A 22273-nucleotide genomic window follows, 5' to 3' on the forward strand; every position below is an offset into this window, starting at 1 on the left:
AGTCCAATGAGGTGCTGTGAAAGATAATTTACAGTTTATATAGAGGAAGATCACTTTGGTTGTTCTATTTTTTTTTTTAAGAGGTTGCTTCATAATCAAAAAACGCTGATCACACCATCAACTGACATTATTTAAAAGCTCAGCCTTACTGGTAAGCCTGGGTTCTCATTTCCAAAAAGCTTGAGAACTTCAGTTGCCTATCACAGCAGCTTGCATTATTTTAAAAGGCATGCCAATAAAAATAAATAAAAAAATTTAAAAAAAGATTATTTCCAGGGGGCTGTGTCATAATTTTTTAAACCCCATGTGAAAAATCTCCTTTTCTAACCAGAATCCCAGAAAAATTTAACAAGGGGGTGGAAATGGGCAGCCCCAGGAAATCTGCTCATGATTCAAATGGGTTTTATGTTTATCCCTTGCCACATCCTTCACCCAGCTTCCTCCAGAAGCCATTATTCCACAGCTAGCAGCGAAAACGTTTCCAGTGCAGAAACAGTAACTCTCCTTAACAAATTCAAGATTGTTTGGAACTGGACCTGGGACTAAGGTCCACAATGTAGTAAGTTCTCTGTCATCTCTGTCCAAATTTATCACTCAGACTTTCCTTATAACTCTCAACTTCCAGGAGAGTGTAAATTCCTTGAAGAGACCATATATTTTCACCTTTGAATCCAGCATCTACCATGGCATCTCATCTAAAGAAGAAGGGCATCCATTATTAATTGAGTAAATACTTTTGTCACATCATGAGATGCTGCCATAACTGCTTTATTTTTTAAATTTCTTCCATTCACACATTTTTATTAAAGACCTACCTATACAAAAACCAGTGTTAGGTACGAGGGAGCCACCAAGGTGGATTCTCCATAAACTCCTATCCTCAGTTCTGTCCCAGTTCTTCCTAGGCGGTAAGTATGGCTCATTCTAGGTAGCAGCCCCAACATCAGAAGTGGGCAGCCCAGAGTCATATTTCGAGAAGCAGAGATAGGTTACCAAAGCCTAGAATGAATAGAGTTCATGTGGTACCAGGAATAAGTCAACACTAGAAATCTGGTTGTGAATTAAGAGACTCGTCAAAACTAGTCAGTCAATAACAAGCATCAGAACCTAAGACTAAATTCCAAATGAAAGCAAGCAGGGCTGTCAAAAAAACAAAAGCAAAAAGAAAAAGGGAAAATAAGAAAAATGCTTGGACTGATTTCTGCTGTTTCAAAACGTGAGTGGATCTCTTGGAAGAATTCAAGCCTCATTTCCCCAGAAGCAAGATCACTGGTAAAAACACACCCTATCAACTGAGGTGAGAACTATTCACAAAAAACTACAGCAGAAGTCAGCTGACTGGGAGTGCCAAGTGAAGTTCACTGAAATTTTATGAAATTCAAAAAAAGAAAGAAGTCTTTTCAGTCGGGAGTGGCTGAAACGGTGTTTGAATTAGGACATGAAATACACAAAGGGATTTATTTATTTATTTACTTGAGCAGAGAAATGTCTAGTATTCTAAGTTCCTTTGTAAAGAAACAGTGTGAACATGGAGGGATCAAAAGCTCAAATGCCCTTACAGGGTGAGGATTAATACAAACACACTGGGTGGGTAGATACCGGACAATTGTGGCTAATATGCTTATATTGTCACCAATCTTAAAGTCTGCCTAATCACATAACCTGCTAACACAGTGTGTGGGTGCAGTAAAAGGATGAGACAAAATACCTCCCAGATCCAGGCACTGCCTTGAGCAGCCAGTTTCAGATCCCTGGTGTGTACCAACAAAACTTGTGGCTAATATCGATAACTCAAGTGGCTAATATTGATAAATTAAGTTGATGTGGGTTCTGGCTATTTTTTAACTTCTGGTAGTTGCATTTCCATAAATACCTTACATCTCTCAAATCATCATCACACAAGGAAAAATCCACATATATTTCTAGAATGCCTCTGCTTTGGTTTACAGCCAACTCAAGAAAACTGTGGCCATTTCTTTATGAATCACCATATCACCCACTGGATCACAGTCATCCTCCATCTTATTCAGCAAACCTGCCTCATTAGGGTCCTTTGATAAGCAGGAAAATCTGACCTTAAAGGGTATATTGTGTCCACTAAAAAGGATGTTCAAAACATGGATCCTGAACACAGTTCCAAAGAAGAGTCCCCAGAGTGTCCGAAATAACAGAAGAGCTGTTAGAATAAACGCATAATATTCTAGGAGCACCAATTGAAAAGATAATTCTCCGCTTAACTGAGTGTATATCACTTTCATGAGCATCTTTTTTTTTTTGAGACGGAGTCTCACTCTGTCACCAGGCTGGAGTGTAGTGGCACCATCTTGGCTCACTGCAATCTCTGCCTCCCAGGTTCAAGTGATTCCCCTGCCTCAGCCTCCAGAGTAGCTGGGACTACAGCTATGCACTCCTATGCCCAGCTAATTTTTTGCATTTTAATAGAGACGGGGTTTCACCATGTTAGCCAGGATGGTCTTGATCTCCTGACCTCGTGTTCCACCTGCCTTGGCCTCCCAAGGTGCTGGGATTACAGGCGTGAGCCACCAGGCCCAGCCACTTTCATAAGTATCTTACACAGAAACTATAAAAGTTGCTATTACTTACAAAGAGATTGAGTTTTGAAGCTGATTCACTCTGATTCTGTATGGCCTTGGGGAAGTTATTAGTCCTCTCTAGGCTTCTGTTTTCATCATGATTAAAATGCAACAATAATCTTACCTAACTACAGAGGGTTATTGTGAGCAAAAATACAGGAATCTAAAGAGAATGTCTAGCACAATGACAGCTGGAGAGGCACTCTGGAAGTGGTAGCTACTGATTTATTATTTATGAAATAATAAATAATAAATGAATGTGTAATACTCTGAATAATGTTAAAGTTTATCATAAGCCTTCAGGAGCTTTCAGAAATGGTTAAAGAAAGTGAGAAAAGTGAAGGAAATGCAATAATTTTATAATATGTCCAAAAAACACATAGGCATGAGGAGTTTAATTAATCCCACACACATCCAGATGGCAAACTTGGACCATTAAGTGGCTATTTTAGGGAGACCACTCTTGTGTAATGTACCAGAGAATATTCAAACAATTGATCTGCCCAAAAACATAATTGACTGCCCCAATTTCCAAATGTCAGCATGGTGGTCATTTTCCTTAAAGTTTAAGTCCTCTCCCACCCTAAAGACCGCTAGCTGCCCTCTCTGATGTCCCAGCATAGCCCATGAGCAAACTCAGCTTATCAACTCCGGTGCAGAATCTTAGCTCGCTTCGAGTCTTCAGTGACACTGCTTTTTATCTGCTTTCCTCCTATCGGGAAAAAACAACAACTAATTGTTGTTAGTAACCTATTTGGTTGACACTGAAACACACATTTTTTTTTTTTTTTTTTACATTTGAATGTCTCTTAAATGATAGTGTGCATTGTAATCCACAGTTATCCCTGCCTGTGCAGTCTTGAACTTGGTCACAACCACTAATGATGACATCACTTCCCTTGAACTGTGTGCATGGTTGTTACTACAGGTGTTTAGTTGCTACTTAAAAGGTCTTCAGAAAGATGATGATTCTGCATTAAAACAAATGTTAATATGTTCATAGAAAGACACAGAACAGCAGGGGGGCACAACTTGGATATTAGAAAAGTAAATATTTATTTTTGGAGAAATGACCAAAATTACTTATTTACTTGAAAAGCAAAAATCAAGTGCTAAATCTTAAGAAAGAATTCCATCAGTTTAATCAGTAGCACTTTTTCCTTTATTAGTGGTGAACAAAGTTGTGGTGCAATTTCCAGCGTACAACATCTTACATTGGTTGAAATATGTTATTTAATGATCTCAGTGATTGGCATAATTTCTTAGGATCCTAAATCCTAAAATCAATGCAGCTGTGCATAAGAAGTACGTGGATCTATTTTTATATAATCATACTATAAAAACTGAAATTCAATATATTTTTTCCAGAATAGAGCCAAAGGATGTAGATAAGAAACAGTGATAGACAGATTAACATGTTTGATGCAATGATACTGTGAGTTTTGTCTCTCCAGAAAAGATAGGCCCCACTACATTGGAAAATGATAAGCCTCGTAACCAGTGGGATGGTAAACCTGTCTACCATCATGATGAAAAGAGGTTAGAGAAGGCATGAGGAGTGTTGTAAGTGGACTGGAGAGGAAGGAAAGGAGACGTGGAAGCTGGATAAGCAGAAGGGTATGCAAGGGAGAAGCACATTCCCTGAGAGCCTCTGGCTGTGTGTCCTGGCCCTCAGTTAGCTGACTTGTACTCCACAGGTTTGTACATGTCATCATTAACATAGCCATTCCTCAAATACTTATTCGAGTATTCATTATGAGTATATGAGTATTTGTTACCTTCCAGGCTATACTAGGGCCACAGATGCACTAATAAACAAAATACACAAAATTCTTAATTTCATAAAATGTTCTAATGGGGTGGAGGAACAGGCAGACAATAAACAAACATAGTGGATATAAGTGATATGCCTTAAGTACGTTATAGACAGTTGGAAAATAATAGATGTTTTGAAAAAATAGACTAGAGTAAGAGAGGTGGAGGTGCTGAGATAGGAGATGATTGTAAATAGATGGTCATACAAGGCCTCAAGGCAAAGGGAACATTTAAGTAACATCATGAATGGAGTAAGGAAGCGAGCAATGGAGTTACCTGTTTCAGCCAAAAGCAACTGTCACTGCAACAGGCTAAGGCAAACAGCATGCTTAGCAGGTTCGCTGCAGCTAGAAAGGTTGTGTGGGTTGTTCTAGAGCAAGGGAAGAGGATGGGGAGGATATCAGGCCAGGAAAGAAGTGGATGGAGATCATGCAGAGCCTTTTAGGCTGTTGGTAGGACTTTAGCTTCTACTCGTGTTATATGGGAATTTTGAGTAGAGGAGTTCTATTATTTGACTTATATTCTTTAAAAAAGAAAATAGGACTCAAACATCCATTAATGAATGAATGGACAAACCAGTTGTGGTATATATATATGTTTATATATATGAAGATTTTTCAACCATTTTTTAAATGAAGTACTGATACAGGCTATAACATGGATAAATCCTGAAAACAGTATACTAAGTGAAGAACACTAGCTTCAAGAGGTCACATATGTGATTCCACTTGTATGAAATATCCAGAATAAATGAGTACACAGAGACAGATAACAGGAAGATGGTTGCCCAGGGCTGGGAGGAGTGCAGAATGGGGAGTAACTGCTTAATGGTATGGGATTTTCTTTGAGGGTAATGAAAATATTTTGGAACTAGATAAAGGTGGTGGTTGCACATTATGAACGTACTAAATACCAATGAATTGTTCACTTTTAAATGGTTAATTTTATGTTATGTGAATTTCACCTCAACTGTTAAAAAAGGAAGAGGAGAGGAGGAAGGGAAGGAGGGAGGGAAGAAGGAAGGAAAGAGAGAGCAAGCAAGCAAGCAAGCAAGAAAGAAAACAAAAGAAAAGAAGAGCCCCGCCACAGATGCAGCAGTAGAGAAAGAAGCCACATCTGAGTCAGATCTCTACCAAGTCTTATCTGGTACTTCCCTTCTTCTATAATCCAGAAGAATACTTTTTCAACTATGTTGTCAATGTAAGCTTTTTAGTAGCTCTAGAAAAACATGCTTAAGAAGCAGAGACTCATATCTCATCCAGCTTTTAAAACATATTTAGATCCATTTAAATGCTTTTTGAAAAGGTGAAATCATGACCTAGTCACTTGTTTGTTGAACCAGAAATTAGTGGAATTAAGAGACATCTTGAATGTCATGAGTGACAACTTAATATTCCACAGGCAGTTGGGGGGAGACAATTTTTGTTTACTAAAATACAGGCATAACCAAAGATTTCCTATTACATCTGAGAATGTTGTTAGTTCTTAAAGCAGCTGGCGTTGCTCCATTTTAGAGGAAAAATCTGAGCTGCATCACACGCCTAGTGGCACACAGCTCAAAAGTGGCAGAGGATTCCAATTCATGTTCATGGAACTCCAAAGCCCATGTGTTTCCCACTGTCTGTGCAGCCTCCCACCACACTAGAGCAGTTCCCAAGGAATGTCTGAGGCTGTGGTAGACACTACAGAAAATAAGAGATGGGGCAGTAACCTAAGAAAAAAGGAAGAAATGGAAATAGGAAATACCTAAGGAATGGTAAAATGTAAATGTTCATGATATTTTAAAGCTCTTGTGTATACATCGTAACAATATTTAATTTTATATAGTACTTCCCAAAGCCACCTCTTTACTTGGTCTTCCCAATACTACTGTAAGAAGTAGAGAGGATCTTGTTTTCTCCAGTTTATAGGTGGGAAACCTGATACTGACATAGGTTATGTGACCTGCCTGAAGGCACAAAGCCAGGAAGTAGCAAACCTGGGCCTTGACCCTTGTCTTTGAACAACAAACCCAGTGGTATTCCCATACCATAGTACCACCTTGCCTCTGGATTAATAAATAAACATTACATATATATCATTCCAAAATATCCTTATAGGCAGTGTTAGAATAAACCTACCTTTGAGGAACATTTTGTATGCTCTAATAGCTGTTACTACAATATATCAATACTCTTCATAGCTCTATAAGTTTGGGGTTATTTTAGCATTTTCAGATTTGACAAACCGGCATTATGCATACTAGCTACTCATTCTCTGACAATGAAAAGTACGTCATCTACATAGTCTGCAAAGAATATGGTACCCTAACTATATTTCAAAAATAAGTCAGAAGCAGATTGCCCATCATCGCCCCCACCAAAGGTGATGGAAAATAGATTCTCTGCTGTTTTCATCTTCACTCTTAGCCCAGCAAAAGTAAAGGGAGAAAAGAATGCACAGTGCACAAATGTTCTCAAGTTTTATCAAAGCACAGGCGACATCAAAATAACCTTTCCGTTTCATTTTCTAAGTACATCAACAAGAAGGTTCACAGTAATAACATCAAGAATTGAGGCAATGTTTAGAAGTCACAATTGTGAGAGCTCTAGAAATAGATGTATCTTTTCTGTCAAAACATATTAATTATTGCTTCAGCTCTTTGACCTGTGTCCCTGAGGCAGTCAACATGAGCATGTGATAGACTCTGCTTGAGCTGAGCAATGAATTTGAGCCTGAACTTTGAGGGCACCAGGAATGCTATTTCTCCCTTAAGCATCCCCCTCCAACCCAGAGTGAAAGCCAATGTCCCTTCTGCGGCCTGAGGACCTATCCTATCTTGCCTATGCTCCTTACCCCTAACCCTCCCCGCTCCCTAACCTCTATTCCTGTTCCTCCCCCTGGCTCGCCTAGTCCAGCACAATAGGCTCCTCACTGTTTCTCAAACCAATGGAGCAGGCCTGTGTCTCAGAGCCTTTGCACTTGCTGTTCCCTCTGCGTGAAATGCTTTTCTGTATAGATAGCTAGCTCTTTCAACTCTTTCAAGTCCTTGCTGAAATATCACCTTCCCAGCAAGGTTTTTTCTGGATGCCTGTTATAGGCCAAAGGAGGCATGGGGGGCATGTGTTGTCCTCCATGCCCTCAAATTCTTATGTTGAGGTCCTAACCCTCGGCATCTCAGAATGTGACTGTGACTAGATTTGAAGATAGGATCTTTAAAGAGGTGATAAAGTTAAAAATAAGGTCACTAGGGTATGCCCTAATGCAGTATGATGGGAGTCCGTATAAGAAGAGGAGATGAGGACACAGGTAGAGAGGGAAGACCAACTGAAGACACAAGGAGGGGCCATCTACAAGCCAAGTAGAGAGGACTCAGAAGGAACCAACCCTGCCAACACTGTGATGTCAGGCTTCTAGCCTCCAGAACTGTGAGAGGATAGCTTCTGTTATTTTAACCACCCAGTGCATGGGGCTTTGTGGCGGCAGCCCTAGCAAACTAATACAATGCCCTAATTAGGATTCACCCCACTCCCACTCCCTCTATCTCTTTTTTCTGTTTTATTTTTTCCAAAGCCCTTATCATTATTTAACATATGATATATTTCATTTGTGCATTTTGTTTGCTATTTAACTCCCTTTGCTAAAATCTCAGCTCTATCAGAGCAAGGATTTTTGTCTGCTTGTTCATTGCTATTACCTCAGTTCCAAACAGTGACTGGTCCATGGTATGTGCCCAATAAATACCGTCAGGTTACTGGAGACACCTCCCTTCCATCACCGCAGAATGCCCTGTGGGACAAAACAGACTATAGGGCTGTTGGGGCTATAAGGAGGAGGAAGAAGAAATATGGGAACATTTGGCATAAAATGATAAGCTCTGCTTTGGAAGGGCTTCTCTGGAAGCTTCTTCTTGATCCACTTCTGAGATTGGGTAGCCACAAGCAGCTCTTTATCTCCTAATTTTGCCTTAGACATCTACAGAGCCCACAATGGGCATCCCCTCCCTTGCCTTCATCATTGTTTCCTGTCTCTCCTCTGCATTTCAAACCAAAGCAGAGGGTAGGAGGGCAGATGAGCTGAGCATCTGGGCTAGATAGGAGCCTCTAGTGCAGCCCTGCATTGGCTGACTTTTTTCTCTCTCTCTTTCTCTGTATCTTTTCTCTCATAACTTCCTACACACCATCTGTTCTCTTAACTGCAGTTAGATATGTCTGTGTTTCTTTGTATTACAGACCTAGGTGCTCTCTGATGGTGGGAATCCACTAATAAGAGGTGTCCAGTTCTTCTAGCAAACTTCTAGCTTGTGTCTTCCATGGATTGTAGCCTGAATCAATGCATTTATTAATTCTTTCAAAATGCAAAATGAAAATTATGTGTTGAGCCTCTACTAGGTGCCAAAAGATATCTTGTCTCTGCCCCTTACCCCATCCCTCACCGCCCCCCCTCCAAATTCTTACCCTCATGGAGCTTAGATTCATGTAGGAAATTGGCTCAGCCCAGGTTCCCCAGAAAATAGAGCGTAAGGATAAGTTTGTGTGCTGAAACTCTATTAGGGAAGAGTGAGAGTGAACGAAAAGAGAAATGAGGTCAACCAGGATGGGAAGCAAGTTCATGGCAATGCATGAGTTATCTAGCCAGCGCTTTATGAAGAGAGACAGCCAGCCTCTTGGCCATGTAGGACATCTCCACGAAGGCTATGTAGAAGCTTGCCTGGGGTCAGACCAGGGGAAGGAGAGAGGGGAATGAAAGTTAGATGCCAACTTCCTCGCCTGCTCCAGGAGGAGTTAACTTCTTCAACCTCTGGATGGTACCTGGTCTCTTTAGCAGCCAAGGGGAAGGTAAATGCCACAACCTGTTCCATGGCACTTTATCCAACTCCAGAGTGGAAGAAAGAGCCGAGTTGATCACTGCAGTGGCAACAGTGGAGCAAGAGAGACCAAGAGAATCCGAGATGGTTCCCATGATGATACAGAGATTTATTGTCTATTGTAATAAAGAAAAACTTACTGTTATAAAAAATGGCTAACAGCAATGTGGGTTCATCAATATAACAAACATGTCACTCTGGTGGGAGATGTTGATCATGGGGGAGTCTATGCATCCATGGGGCAGAGGGTATATATGGGAAATCTCTGTACCTTCTGTTCAGTTTTGCTGTAAACCTAACACTGCCCTATTTTTAAAATGGCTAACAGATAAAATGCTACGATGGTCACGATTTTATTAGATTGTTCTGCAGTAACAACTGTGGTTGGTATGGAAATTTAATGCAATTTTTGTTAACTCTGGGTCACACCCAATGCTGAATACATCTGCCATCTGCCACTCATAACAGATCTTAATAATTGCCCACAAAACCAATGTCTTTTAATCTTGGTCACGGAATTTTGTTTGGGTGTCAGTGTGTCTAGTGCCAGGAGATGAACTGTGGGTGATCTAAGCCCGAAGTCAGCAAATGATGACCCAAATCTGGCCCGAAGCTGGTTTTTGTAAGACTCATGAGCTAAGAAGGGTATTTACACTTTTAAGGGGCTGAGAAGAAGGAGAAGGAGGAAGGAAGATAAGGCAGGAGGAGAAGGAGTAGGAAGAGAAGAAGGGGTAGGGGAAAAGAAGAGGAGGAGAAGGAGGAAGAAGAGAAAGACAAGGAGGGGAAGAAGAAGAAATATACAACAGAGACCATATGTGGCCCACAAAGACTAAAATATTTACTATTTTTCCCTTTACAAAAAAAATTTTTGTCCATTCTTTATCTAAGTCAATGATTGTCATGAACATATGAGACATATCTGACCAAGCAGATTATGAGGGGATTTCTGCCTATAGGGCAGGTTCATTTGGAGGGAGGGCGAATCGGCATCTCCCTGGGCTCTCCACCTGGGGCAAGGGAGAGGAACTTGGTGGCGCTGCACCTTATTTTTCGTATCTGAACATCATTAAAATTCCGTTTAAACAATTATTCTTCCAGCCAAGATGGAAGTGATTTAATTTCTCCATGAGGATTGGTGTACTTCTTATTTTAAGGACAAGGAATTTTCCATTCAAAGGTTCTGGGGCGGTGAAGAGCAGATCACATGCACTCTGTAGACAAACCCCACTGGAACAACCTTCTGAAGATGAGAGCCTGGAGAGTTTGGCAAAACCATGGGGAGAAAGCTCAAGATGATTCTACTATGGCTTTAAACCACAGGATTCCTAGCAACCTTCACACAGCAGCAATTATCAACAAAAGCAATCCAAGTAGGCTGTGGTTGGGTCTCCTACAGTTTGAGTGTTCCCTTTGAGGGAACACCTCTTGTCTGGCTGTGTCAGAAACAACTTAATTGCTGTGTATTTAGTTTTTTGAATGGATTTCACTCCATACTATCAGTGGCACCAGCTTTCCTATCGTTCTTGTGAGCACCTGGTGGTGGGAAGTTTTCAGGAGTATCAGCTGCCTAAACTCACCAAAGAGAAAGTGAAAGTACACAGCGTTGATGCAATTGTTTTATCAGCCTGTAGCAGGTTGCGGGTTAGGGACTGAGGCCCGCTATGATTCCAAATCCTGTTAGCCCACCGAGCTCCCTTTGCATAAGTCCCATGAAGAACTGAGTTTCCGGGGACTAGAAATAGAAAACTGAAGAGAATTCATGTTACCAGCTGCTGGCCATTTCCCACTGCATTGCCCACACAAAAGCTGTGCTCCAGCCACACAGACCTGTGGCCCTCACCTGAGCACTCTGTCCACTTTCACATCCCCAACCCTTTGCTCATCTGGGTCCTGGGGTCCAGAAAGGCATTCAATCATTTGTGCATCCATCTCAGGCATTTACTAGGCACCTATAAAGTGCCAGGCATTTTCAGGTTGTGGGGGTTTAAATGTAGGCAACAGTCTCTGTCCTTGAAAATTCTCAAGACAGACACATAACAAAAGATTAAACTACAGTGTGATAAATGCTAAGAGAGATGTAAATTATACCTTGAGAGCCCTGAAGATAGAGCAATTAACTATGGCTGGATTGCAAAGGGGAAGAAAAAAGGGAAATTTCAGAGAGTTGTCATTTGAACCCATTTAAATCCTTCTTGTCCTCCAAAAGATCAGCTTAAATGCAACCTTTGGTGCCTTCCCAGTGATGCTTGTCATCTTGTTGGTGCCTCACCTGTAGCACATGTCAGCTCACTTGTGCCCTAGGCTGTTGCATGCTTGTCTTCCTCGCAAGACGACTGCACACTCCTTCAAGGCAGCATCCAAATAAATCTGACCTTGTGTTTTCAAAGCCCATCCCGCAGGATCTTGTATACCCTGTGATCTTAAAAATCATTTAGGAACTAAATTGAATTGAAATTTCTAAGGATTTCATTGAGACAAGCAGCAATGTAAGAGTTCTAAAATTCCTGGGCAGTTACTGTGCTTAAAAATAGCATCTGCAGCGACGGCAAGATGAAAATGTCACAGATGGAAGAACAGCTCACAAAAGCACCTCACAGCATGTGAATTTGCAAAAGAAACAGTGCCTACTGGTAAGGACTCAGCTGGTCAATTTCTAGGTGCTGTAGAGATTAAGCTGCACACACATGGCTAACATAAGATTCAAGATCAGAGAATGAACACAGATGGTTAAGTCCCATCAAAATAGTGAAGGAACTGTGACTAATAGAAACACATCAGGTCACCCTGAATATTTTTAGTAGCTGCAACAAGAAAAGAGGAGGAAGATGGGCCACACACAAGAGAATCAGCCAAAATGCAAGATTAAGGGGAGTCAGAATTATTCCAGTGAAAGAATCTCTCATCCTGCAGCTTGCATAGTAGCCCAAATTAAACAAAGATTCCTGTGAATGCCCCTGGATGCTGCAGAGAGGGAAGAGCCAACACAGAAAGGAGCAAGGGCACTCCTGGGACTGAGGGGGAGAAGGGAATTCCAGGCTCCTGTAGGCGATAGTGCACATTGGCTTCAGCACCTCTACTTCTTTGTGGAGAAAACTGTTGGAGAAACAGGAAAATGAAACATTAGACAGTATTTAAATTTTAGAAATCAAAATACTATTGTTTCCAAGTTTGTTTTGTTACGGGATCAAAAATTTACACATGACTCAGACATACCCAAAATTGGTTTTATTTATTGCCCATAAATGATTTCACCTAAATTCCCAGACTCCATCCTGCTGCTGGGTGGGAGTTGGGGCGGGGCAGGAAATGGAAGGGGGAAGAAGAGTAAATAGGGCAGAGTCCCAGTAGAAAATGTATGCTACGTTCAAACTGGGGAATGGATAAGAGTTTAATAATAGATTGATTTTTTTAAGGCATTGTGTTAGCGTGTTTGTGCTGCTATAACAAAATACCACAGACTAGATAATTTATAAAGAACAGACATTTATTTCTCACAGTTCTGGAGGCTGGGAAGTCCAAGATCAGGGTGCCAGCAGATTTGGTGTCTGGTGAGGGCTGGCTCTCTCTGCTTCCAAGATGGTGCCTTGTTGTTCATTCTCCAGAGGAGACGAATACTGTGTCCTCACAGGGTGAAGGTAGAGTGGACAAAAGAGGGCCTAACCCTGTGTGGAACTTCTTTTAAAAGGGGCTGAATCTCACTCATGAGGGAGAACCCCTCGTGACTTAATCACCTCCTAAAGGCCCCACATTTTAATACTATTGCATTGGAGATAAAGTTTCACATGAATCTTGGAGGGAACACAAACATTCAAACCATAACAGGTGTGGAAAGAGCTCAAGGCAACCAACAAGAAATAGTGCAATTCCCTGAGATGAACAATAGTTAGCTAGCCGTTGAGGTCAGCGTTGAGAGCGGTTTTCAGAACTAAGAAAGATATCTATATGGAGAAGGGCTGTCTACAAGAGCTGAGGCTTTTGAGGCTTTTGGTAGAAATACATAGCCAACCAGCATGGCAACCTGGTAGGAGAGCTCCAGGGTCACAGATACTCTGACCTTATCCCCCCAACCTCCCAGCCCACCCTTCAATCTCCTGGTACTTCTTCCATTAGCCAAATGCAATCAAAAGCCCAAGAGCATGCATGTATATGAGCCAATCCATATATATCAGCCTCTTTGGGCACCCAGTACAGTGGAAAAGTACAGAATAAGGATCTGGAGGGCCAGATGGATACCTTGCATCTCTTGTGTCTTCAGCATTCACTTATATCTTTATCTAGGTGAAAAATGTGTATTGGCACCATAGGAAACGTATAGAATCTCATCAGCTACCATATCATTAAAGGATGATGTCATTGTGGTCATGTTCCCACCTGAAAACAAAAATATTAGCCACCGCAAGTACTCTTCAAATAAAAGGGAAGAAAGGAGAGGAGAAGACAAACAATGAACAGAAATCCTGTCTGCTACAGTTCCTGCTTTTGTAGCAATTCGCAAGACCCAGTTTAACAAGTGTGGATTTTTTCTGCCACCGCCGCTTTATTTTTCCCTTATCCTCTGCCTGTACCTCAGTTGAATGGAGTCCTTTGCCTGGTAAAGTGACTTAAACCCTCATTCCTGTAGAAACGCAATGCTTAATGATTCTGTCTCTTCTGAGTTAATGCAATTTTCCAGTGAAAGTTCTCCTGAACAAGGGACTATTACAAGAAAATCCAGTGAATCTCCTTGGTTCAGGCAGAAGATAAATTCACTGAGGCTGTGTTTGCCTCCGAGACAAGAGGACTTCAGCCTCCAACCCTTGGTATTACTTCATTCTCCTCATCTAAGGGTCTTCACTCAAATCTTAAAAACTTCCTTTCAGAACAAAATAATCTGTCTTTCCTTCAATTCCTACATGGAGCACTTTCTGCTAGTGACTAATATAGTATAAATGAAGAACCAGAAGAAACACTAAAGAATTACTTTTCCTGTTAGTGAATGTGATCCATACATACATAACTCCGATTTCCCAGGCAACCCGGGCTGAGTGTCACAGTAAGAGTAACACGTCAGATTTCTCTGGCTCTGCTCCCTTCCACTCCAATGCAATCATTGCTTCTTTCCTAGGCTCTCATCCTGGCCTTGCTTCCTTACTTCTCCTAGATTTACTCTGCATTATCAACCAGAGTGATCTTTACAAAACATGAGTCATACCAAGCCTTCCCCATGCTTGAAACCATCTGGTAGCTTTTCCTCAGCCTTAGAACAAAATCCAAAGTCCTGCTCTACCTTGCAAAGATGCACGTACCTGGTCTTAGTCAAATCTTGGGCTCATCTTCAGCTTTGCCCTTCACCCAGGCTACTCCAGTCCCAACCTTCTTGCTACTTCTTGAATATGCCAAACTTGCCTCATCTCAAGGTGATATCCCCAGATATTGCACATGGCCTATGTTCCCACCTCATTTAAATATCTGCCCTCCAAGAGGCCTTCCCTGATTTCCTTATCTAAATTAATCCCTGTTAAGTTCTACCCCCACAGCCTACTTTGTTTTTCTTCATAGCAGATATCCATGCTTGTTATTATACTATATGTCCTCTGTTACATTTATATTAGAATGCAAGTTCCATGAGGACAGGGGCTCTGTGTGTACGATGTTTACCACCACATCCCATGGCATGAAGTTAACACCCAGTAAGTACATACTGAAAATTAAATCAATGGCCAAAGTAAGTAAATAACTAATTTCATGTGTGCTAAGCACAACAAAGAAAAATGAAGTGGGGTAATGGGAGGCGAGGGGAGGGTGTGGAGGGTGGTGAAGAGGCTGTGTTTGATAGGGTGGCCAGTGTAGATCTTTCTGAGGCAGTAACATTTGAGGAGTACCTGAATGAAGGGAGGGAATGATCATGAAATATTACTGGGAAGATTGTTCTGGGCTTAGGAAAACAGCCAGTGCAAAGACTCCTAGTCAGGAGCTAGACTGGTGCGTGTGAGGACCAGCCAGTAGGCCTTGTGACTGCAGCAGATTGCTCAGGGGAAGGGTGATAGCAGATGAGACTGCAGAAGTGGGGTGATGATATGAACTTTCAGTTTCATTCTCACTGTGAAGGGAAGCCCTTAGAGGAAGCCAGGATGTGCCCAATCTACTATTTTTAATTTGTAAGTTTACTTTGGCTCCTGAGTTAAAAACAGACAGTAGGAAGAACTTTAGAAACTGCAATACTACGGTAATTTAGAGGAGAGATGATAGTGGTGTTGATGGGCTTTAGCTAGAATGAGAAGTGAACAGATTCAGCCATTATTTTGTAGTTAGAGCAAACAGGACTTCTGACACATTCAATGTGCAGGGTTAGGGAAGGAAAAAACAAGGTTGACTCTAGCTACTTCAGAAATATATCTGAATATAAAGTCTCTCAGTTTCTTACCTTCCAATTTTAGGGGTAAACATTCTTCCACTTATGGTTCAGTTTCCAGAAGACTGGCCAAAAACAAGACCACTATCAACTTTTGCTCTAGTTATTACACAGAGACTCATTTGGAAAAAGAAAGACTCCTTAACCTCAGCTAATCACAGAAAAAAAAATTATAATTCTATCATCCCTGAAAGGGAACATTGGTGCCTCTCAGCATTTGGAACCTGCTGTGGGTGAGCAGCGACTATCTGAGGCCTGTGGTGCAGGTGGTAAAATAACTTACCACGAGAGCTGTAGGTAAAGAAAGGCAGATTTATTAGAGACAGTATGATAATATGTTGCAAGAGTACAATGGGCAAGTTAGTAAAAGAGGGGCTAACTGCCGGAAAACAAAGGCTTGCTGGGGATTTTGTAGACTGGTACGTGGGCTGAAGAGTGCTGCGTGCAGTGCTGATAACGCCAAGGCTGCAGGGAGCTAACTCGCTGGTGTCTGGTGATAAACTGGGCACAGGAGGGCTGTATGTCCTGGACCACAAAGAAAAGCAGACTTTACAGCTTATCTACTTTCTGTTTTTGCTTTCTGTCAGTCCCACCAGCCTAACTCCTTTTCCCTAATTAGGACTCCACATTCCCTCCCTAACAGAGCAAGAATGACAGATCTTTGGCATGTGGGTGAAGGTCTCATCTTCCAACTGCTTCCTGCTGACTAGAAGTGGAGAGTTGGCCTTACCTAGGATTGTTGGTCAGTTAGGAGGTTCTCTGGGTCTAAATCCCTGAGTTGAAACTTAAATTAGGCAGGGTTGCTGTGAGACTATGGGGAAACCGCATTTGCAGCCTAAAATTTTGTTCTGCTGCATCCAAAGGAGAGTCATGGAATTCTTTTAGGAGCTGATATCCCTCTCTGCAACAACATTTTGGTTTGAGATTGTTGTATTCTAGAAGACACAACATGAGATATTGCATTAAAAATACGTGGTGCAAGTAAACAGACTAATATGAACATTATTACAGGGGGGAGAAGTTGGGCAACCCATGGCCAAACTCAGTTGGAGAAGGTTTGAAATAGTTGTGCCAAATATATATATATATATATTGAAGAACTCTTTTTTGAGGGCCCTCTGATACTTTGATATTCTCTTTTATCTTTTTTCAGCTTTCTTCTACTTGACCTGAAGTATTGATGTAAAAGCAACAGGTTTCATTTCACAGTGTGCAAGTGCCTCCTGGCTTGGTGGTAAGCACATCTAAAGCATATTGATTCTGCAGGACAACCCCTGACAATGAAATTAGGACCTGTTGCTGGGCCTCAGTGGCTGTGACTTTAGTTTTCCAAGATTGCTGGACTAAGATGGTGAGTGTATTGGTCTGTTTTCCTGCTTCTGATAAAGACATACCTGAGACTGGGCAATTAACAAAAGAAAGAGGTTTATTGGACTCACAGTTCCATGTGGCTGGGGAGGCCTCATAATCATGTCAGAAGGTGAAAGCCATGCCTCAAATGGCAGCAGACAAGAGAAGAGAGCTTGTGCAGGGAAACTCCCCTTTTTAAAACCATCAGATCTTGTGAGACTTATTCTACTATCATGAGAACAGCCCCCAAGATTCAATTACCTCCCACTGGGTCCCTCCCACAACATGTGGGAATTCAAGATGAGATTTTGGTGGGGACATAGCCAAACCATATCAGTGAGATTACAAATGCTGTGCTCCAGCATGGGTATACCTGCAAACCAAGAGTCCACTGGCTATAGAATATTCTAGACCATTTCTCTCCATAATGGGGTTATCAGTGGCAAGGATGCCAAATGGTGGGAGGTTAAGTTCCACTTTTGTTTTCTTTCTTTGATGACCTTTAGAGGGCTCCACTTAGGAAGAACACCAAATTTGAAACTTGGCCAGAGGTTATGAAGTTCGAGGAGTTATATATATGCACTTGCAGGTATGGCTGCAGCTGTACTGCAGGTGCCCATCCACTTAATAGGCAAGGCTAGAAACATGTTGGATACACATAACAAGAAGAACCCAATTCCTCCTTATGAAACTCCCAAGAAGGGACTTTGCAACCAGACATAGGTATGATTAATTTGGATTCCGGTATAAGTTGCATAAATAGGAGGATTTCATGATCCCCGGGGATTAAATGTGAACGGGCAGTGACTGAAAAAGTAGTTATCCACACATAAGGAAGTAAAAGTTTGACTTGTTTGTTGTGTAAATATGGGGCCTGACAGATAAGATTTCTAAGTATTAATTGGTTAAGGGAAAATCTAGAAAAAGCCGTACTAGTGAGGTTAAGAAGTTGTCCAGTTTCAACCCCTGTTCGTCTATATTCCATCCCAGTTGCTAAGCTATTTATAGGCATAAAGGAATCGTTTTAAATTTTGCTGGCATTAACTTGGTTGTTTTCCCACCACAGAAAAAACCTGTGGAGGTCCACGGTGAACTCGTCAGTCATCATACAGCTCCCATTCCTGGTGTGTCTCTTTATAGTTGAGGGTGTAATTACAATGAGCTTGTGTTAAAGCCCCTAGGAAAGGACCAGGCCCTTACGAGTTTCTGATGCAAAGGCTCACTTTACAGGCCATTTCTGGTGCCTTCCCTATTCACTTGGTCACAGTGGATAATTGCCATGAGGGAGATCAATTGGCCTAGGTCCCCCTCCTAAACCTGCGTTTTTGGTGTGCGTATACGTAGTGTAGTCAAATCCAGAGTATCGAGTATTGGGTTTGTGTGTTAGCCATTTCTTCTATAGATAGTGGGACGGCTAGGAATGCAATGCTATTGTCAAGTGCCTGCCTATGTGAGCATATCTAGTAGTTATTACAGTGTTTTATGTTAGTAACCTGAGATATTACTGGGTAGAGTGGGTGCCTGGTTGCAGCCACTGAGGCAATAGTTAGTCATGATAAAAAAAAACAGAGCCATATTTAAGGAAAATGACAATATATGGTAAACTTAGAAAAGAAGAAGGGCTGCAAAGAGTATAAGGAAAACAGTTACATGAATACCTAGTATCTTAGCACATCAATGTTGTGGTTCAGGGGTAAATAACATTACTAGGACAAGTATAAAGAAATTTCGGGCCCGACACCTGTAATCCCAGCACTTTGGGAGCCTGAGGCAGGCCGATCACTTGAGGTCAGTAGTTCAAGACCAGCCTGGCCAATGTGGTGAAACCCCATTTCTATTAAAAATACAAAAATTAGCCGGGCATGGTGGCAAGTGACTGTAGTCCCAGCTACTCAGGAGGCTGAGGTGGGAGAATCGCTTGAACCCGGGAGGCAGAGGTTGCAGTGAGCTGAGATGGTACCACTGTGCTTCAGGCTAGGTGACAGAGCAAGACTCCGTCTCAAAAAAGAAAAAAAGAAAAAAGAAATTTCATCTGGGTAGTAATTTTGGAGGTCTCCCTGCAAACAGCAATTTTGTACTATTTCCCTTATAAAAGCATTAATGTTAAGAGCATGAAGCTGCTCAAGAGAGGCAGATGGATAATCACTGAGAGCTTGCAGTAAAATTGAATAAAAAGAGCTGCTTTAAGAATAACATTTAAAAGAGGTGTTGGATTTATTTTCATTAACTTTCAGGGAGGTTACAAATTCTAGGCTGCTTGGTTTAACAAAACCTCTTTTACCTTTTTTCTTTAAATGAGTTTTCAATGTTTATGTTCTAGTTAGACCACAAATAATGAGTCTTAGCACTAGCAGCTTAGTAACAGCAGATTTAAAGCAGGCAGAAAAAAGAGGGGAAGACAGAGAGCTTTAGAAGACTCTACTGAATTCTATAGTGCAGATTGACCATTTGAGCTCTGAAGCTTTCTTGTTGTAATTTGCCCATTAGTTTAAAATGTGCACAGAAATGGGCCATAATACGTAACCAGCTGGAGATTTAAAAAGAATGACAAAATAAGGGGTTAGGACGTCAGAAACTATCTTTTCCTTTTAAGGCTAGACCCCTGGAATGAACAGAAAAAGAGAAAAAGAAAAGCAAAGAATGCAGAGGAAAAGGTTAAGCTTCACAAGCGGGCTTGTGAGCCTGTGGTGCAGGGCCAGTACCTCTAACACTTTCACTTGTCTTCCATCGCAGAAAGCCTTAGCACCCCAGACCTACACGGTATGAGATGAACTTCTCCCACTTCCGCCAGTCACCAGTTAAGGTGACCTGTTCCAGCCAGAGCAGGGAGCCCCTTCAGCTTAAGGCCATTAGAAGTTGGGATTTTGCTCCAGGGGCCTTCGGCTCTCAGGGCAATCCCGTTTCCAGTGGTGGAGCTTGTGGCACAGGGGGCAAGCTGTGTGGGGCTTTTTTCCTTTTATTTCATTGGAGCAGTTCGCCTTTCTTCTGGCCTGCTCTTCTGCCCCACTGGTGGTTATCTGGAGGAGAGTGCTTAGGGCAACTCGGAGGGGGCTGGGGGCTTATAAAGCAGCCAACAGTTAAGCCTACCTCTTGTCTCTGTCTTTTTCTTTATTCTTAGCTTTCTTTTCCTTATTCTGCTTTTGGTTGTAAAGACTAAGGAGGCTAATTGGAGGATTTCCTGCACAGGAGCCACGCTGTATTACACAAGAAAATTAGACGCTTCTTTTTGAGAGTCTGAGGGTTAAGTTTGTTCTAATGCTTTAAAATGCAGCCTAGACGTGAGTGAAAGAATAGATGGGGTTGGTGGGACGGGAAAACACACCACTCAGGGCCTCATGAACTGCATTTTTAGAGTCCCATGTACTCACCACTGCATCACGGAACCTCACACCGAACTGTATTTTCTCTTGTGGCATCCCACCAAGATGAACAGGGTCCACCTGCATCCACCAAGGGACTTGGGTGCACTTTCTAAAGGGGCATCCCACCTATTAGTAAAGACCTCTCAGCCACTCGGGGGCCTTAGCTGGATGATTAGTCCAGACACCAGGAAAAAGGTAAAGGAAGAACTTGACCTGGCGCCAGCCCAGGGAAGGGAAGACTCACTGTTCTGAGGCTGTCTGAGTTCACCTGATTCAGCAACATCAGAACAGAATGGCTGGCTGACTCCATGGGGGAATTCAGAATCAGAAAGAGAGGGTCTGAGTCACCCAAAACATGTGTGAATTTGCTCTGAATGAGCCTCCACTACGAGTCATGCCACACTTAGGGATTAGGGACTTCTGACCAGAGAAGAGAGGAAAAAGCCTTCCTCCCTAATGGGAGAGGCAGCTAACCCTGTTCACCCTCTGACCTTTAGGCAACACCAGAGAACAGCCCTGGTCAGTTACCATCAATTGCCAGAGAGGTACTAGAAGCTGGCTGCTGAAAGACTGAAAAGAGAAAACAAACTTAGGTGCCTCACCTGAACGGACATGACAGTTAGATGCTTCCACGGGGACACCTTTCAGCCCACCAGAGTATAGCTCTGGCCAGAGACCTACAATTGTCTCCGTGCTTAAATGCTATCCACTGAGGGTTCCAAGTTGGGAAAGAGAGAGAGGCGAGAGAGTTCCCTATGAGGAGAGAGAGCCCCCGTGTGGAGAGAGTTCCCATAAGGAGAGAGAGCACCCCATACGGGCCACCAAAATGTTGTAGGTGAGCGACAACTATCTGAGGCTGGTGGCACAGGTGGTAAAAGAGTTTACTAAGACCGTTGTGGGTAAAGAAAGGCAGATTTACTAGAGAAAGTATGAAAATATGTTGCAAGAGTGCAACGGGCAAGTTAGCAAAAGAGGGGCTGACTGCCAGGAATAGACAAAGGCTTGCTGGGAATTTATTCCATGTGCTCCCCTCTCACCACCAGGCTGGACCTAATCCTGCAGGAACTTGGCCAGCAACTGGCAAGTGACCTGCAAAGTTGGTTCCTGGTTGCTTGGAGAAGAAAATACCTTAGCAGCTGACGACTCACTTCCTATCATTGACTTTGACCTTGTATGAAAAGACCTACGCAATCTTTCAAAGCCCTTCCCCCAGGAACGGCTCCTCATTGCTGGCATCCTTTGTCCATTCTTCTTGGTAGAACAAATACAACCTTTATCTCTACCTCTTCTCTGTCTTCTCTGTAGCATTGTACAAATTTTGAAGATGAAACCCTTTCCCTCTCTCTGTGTGTTTCAGAGTATCTTGCTCATCTTCCACCTGTGAGACTTCCCTATCAGTGCTAAATTTACTAGTAGGAAAGACTCCCCAAAACACAGCTTTCCTGTTCCTTTAGTGTCTTACTTTCAGGGAGACTGGCGAGTGCACCTTTCAGTAGGCCTGAACTAGAACTAAAACAGTTTATCCATAGCAATAGAGGCGACATGTATTTCTCTCCAGCATCATCACTCCTTTCTTTTATCCATAAATGACTTATGATAAGTTCTTTTCAATTTCTTACCTTTTTTCTTTTCAAAGGTACGTGCTGAGTCAACCTAATAAACCAGTATAGGCACTATAGCAGAGAGCCTTGAAATCAGACAGACCCGGCTCAATAAGGGTCAACTACTTATAGTTATAAAATGTTTCTTAACGTGTCTCTAATGCAGCTTTCTCATTTGTAAAATTGGAATAATACTAATAGTTACCTCATTTTCTTCGAGTCAAGAATAAAGTTATGGAAATGGTAACATGACAATGATGATGATGATGATGATGAGATATTAAAAGAGAAAAATCACAAAGCCACAAGACTTA

The sequence above is a fragment of the Colobus angolensis genome, unplaced genomic scaffold, assembly GCF_000951035.1.
Source record: "Colobus angolensis palliatus isolate OR3802 unplaced genomic scaffold, Cang.pa_1.0 Scaffold80, whole genome shotgun sequence".
Taxonomy (NCBI): Eukaryota; Metazoa; Chordata; class Mammalia; order Primates; family Cercopithecidae; genus Colobus; species Colobus angolensis.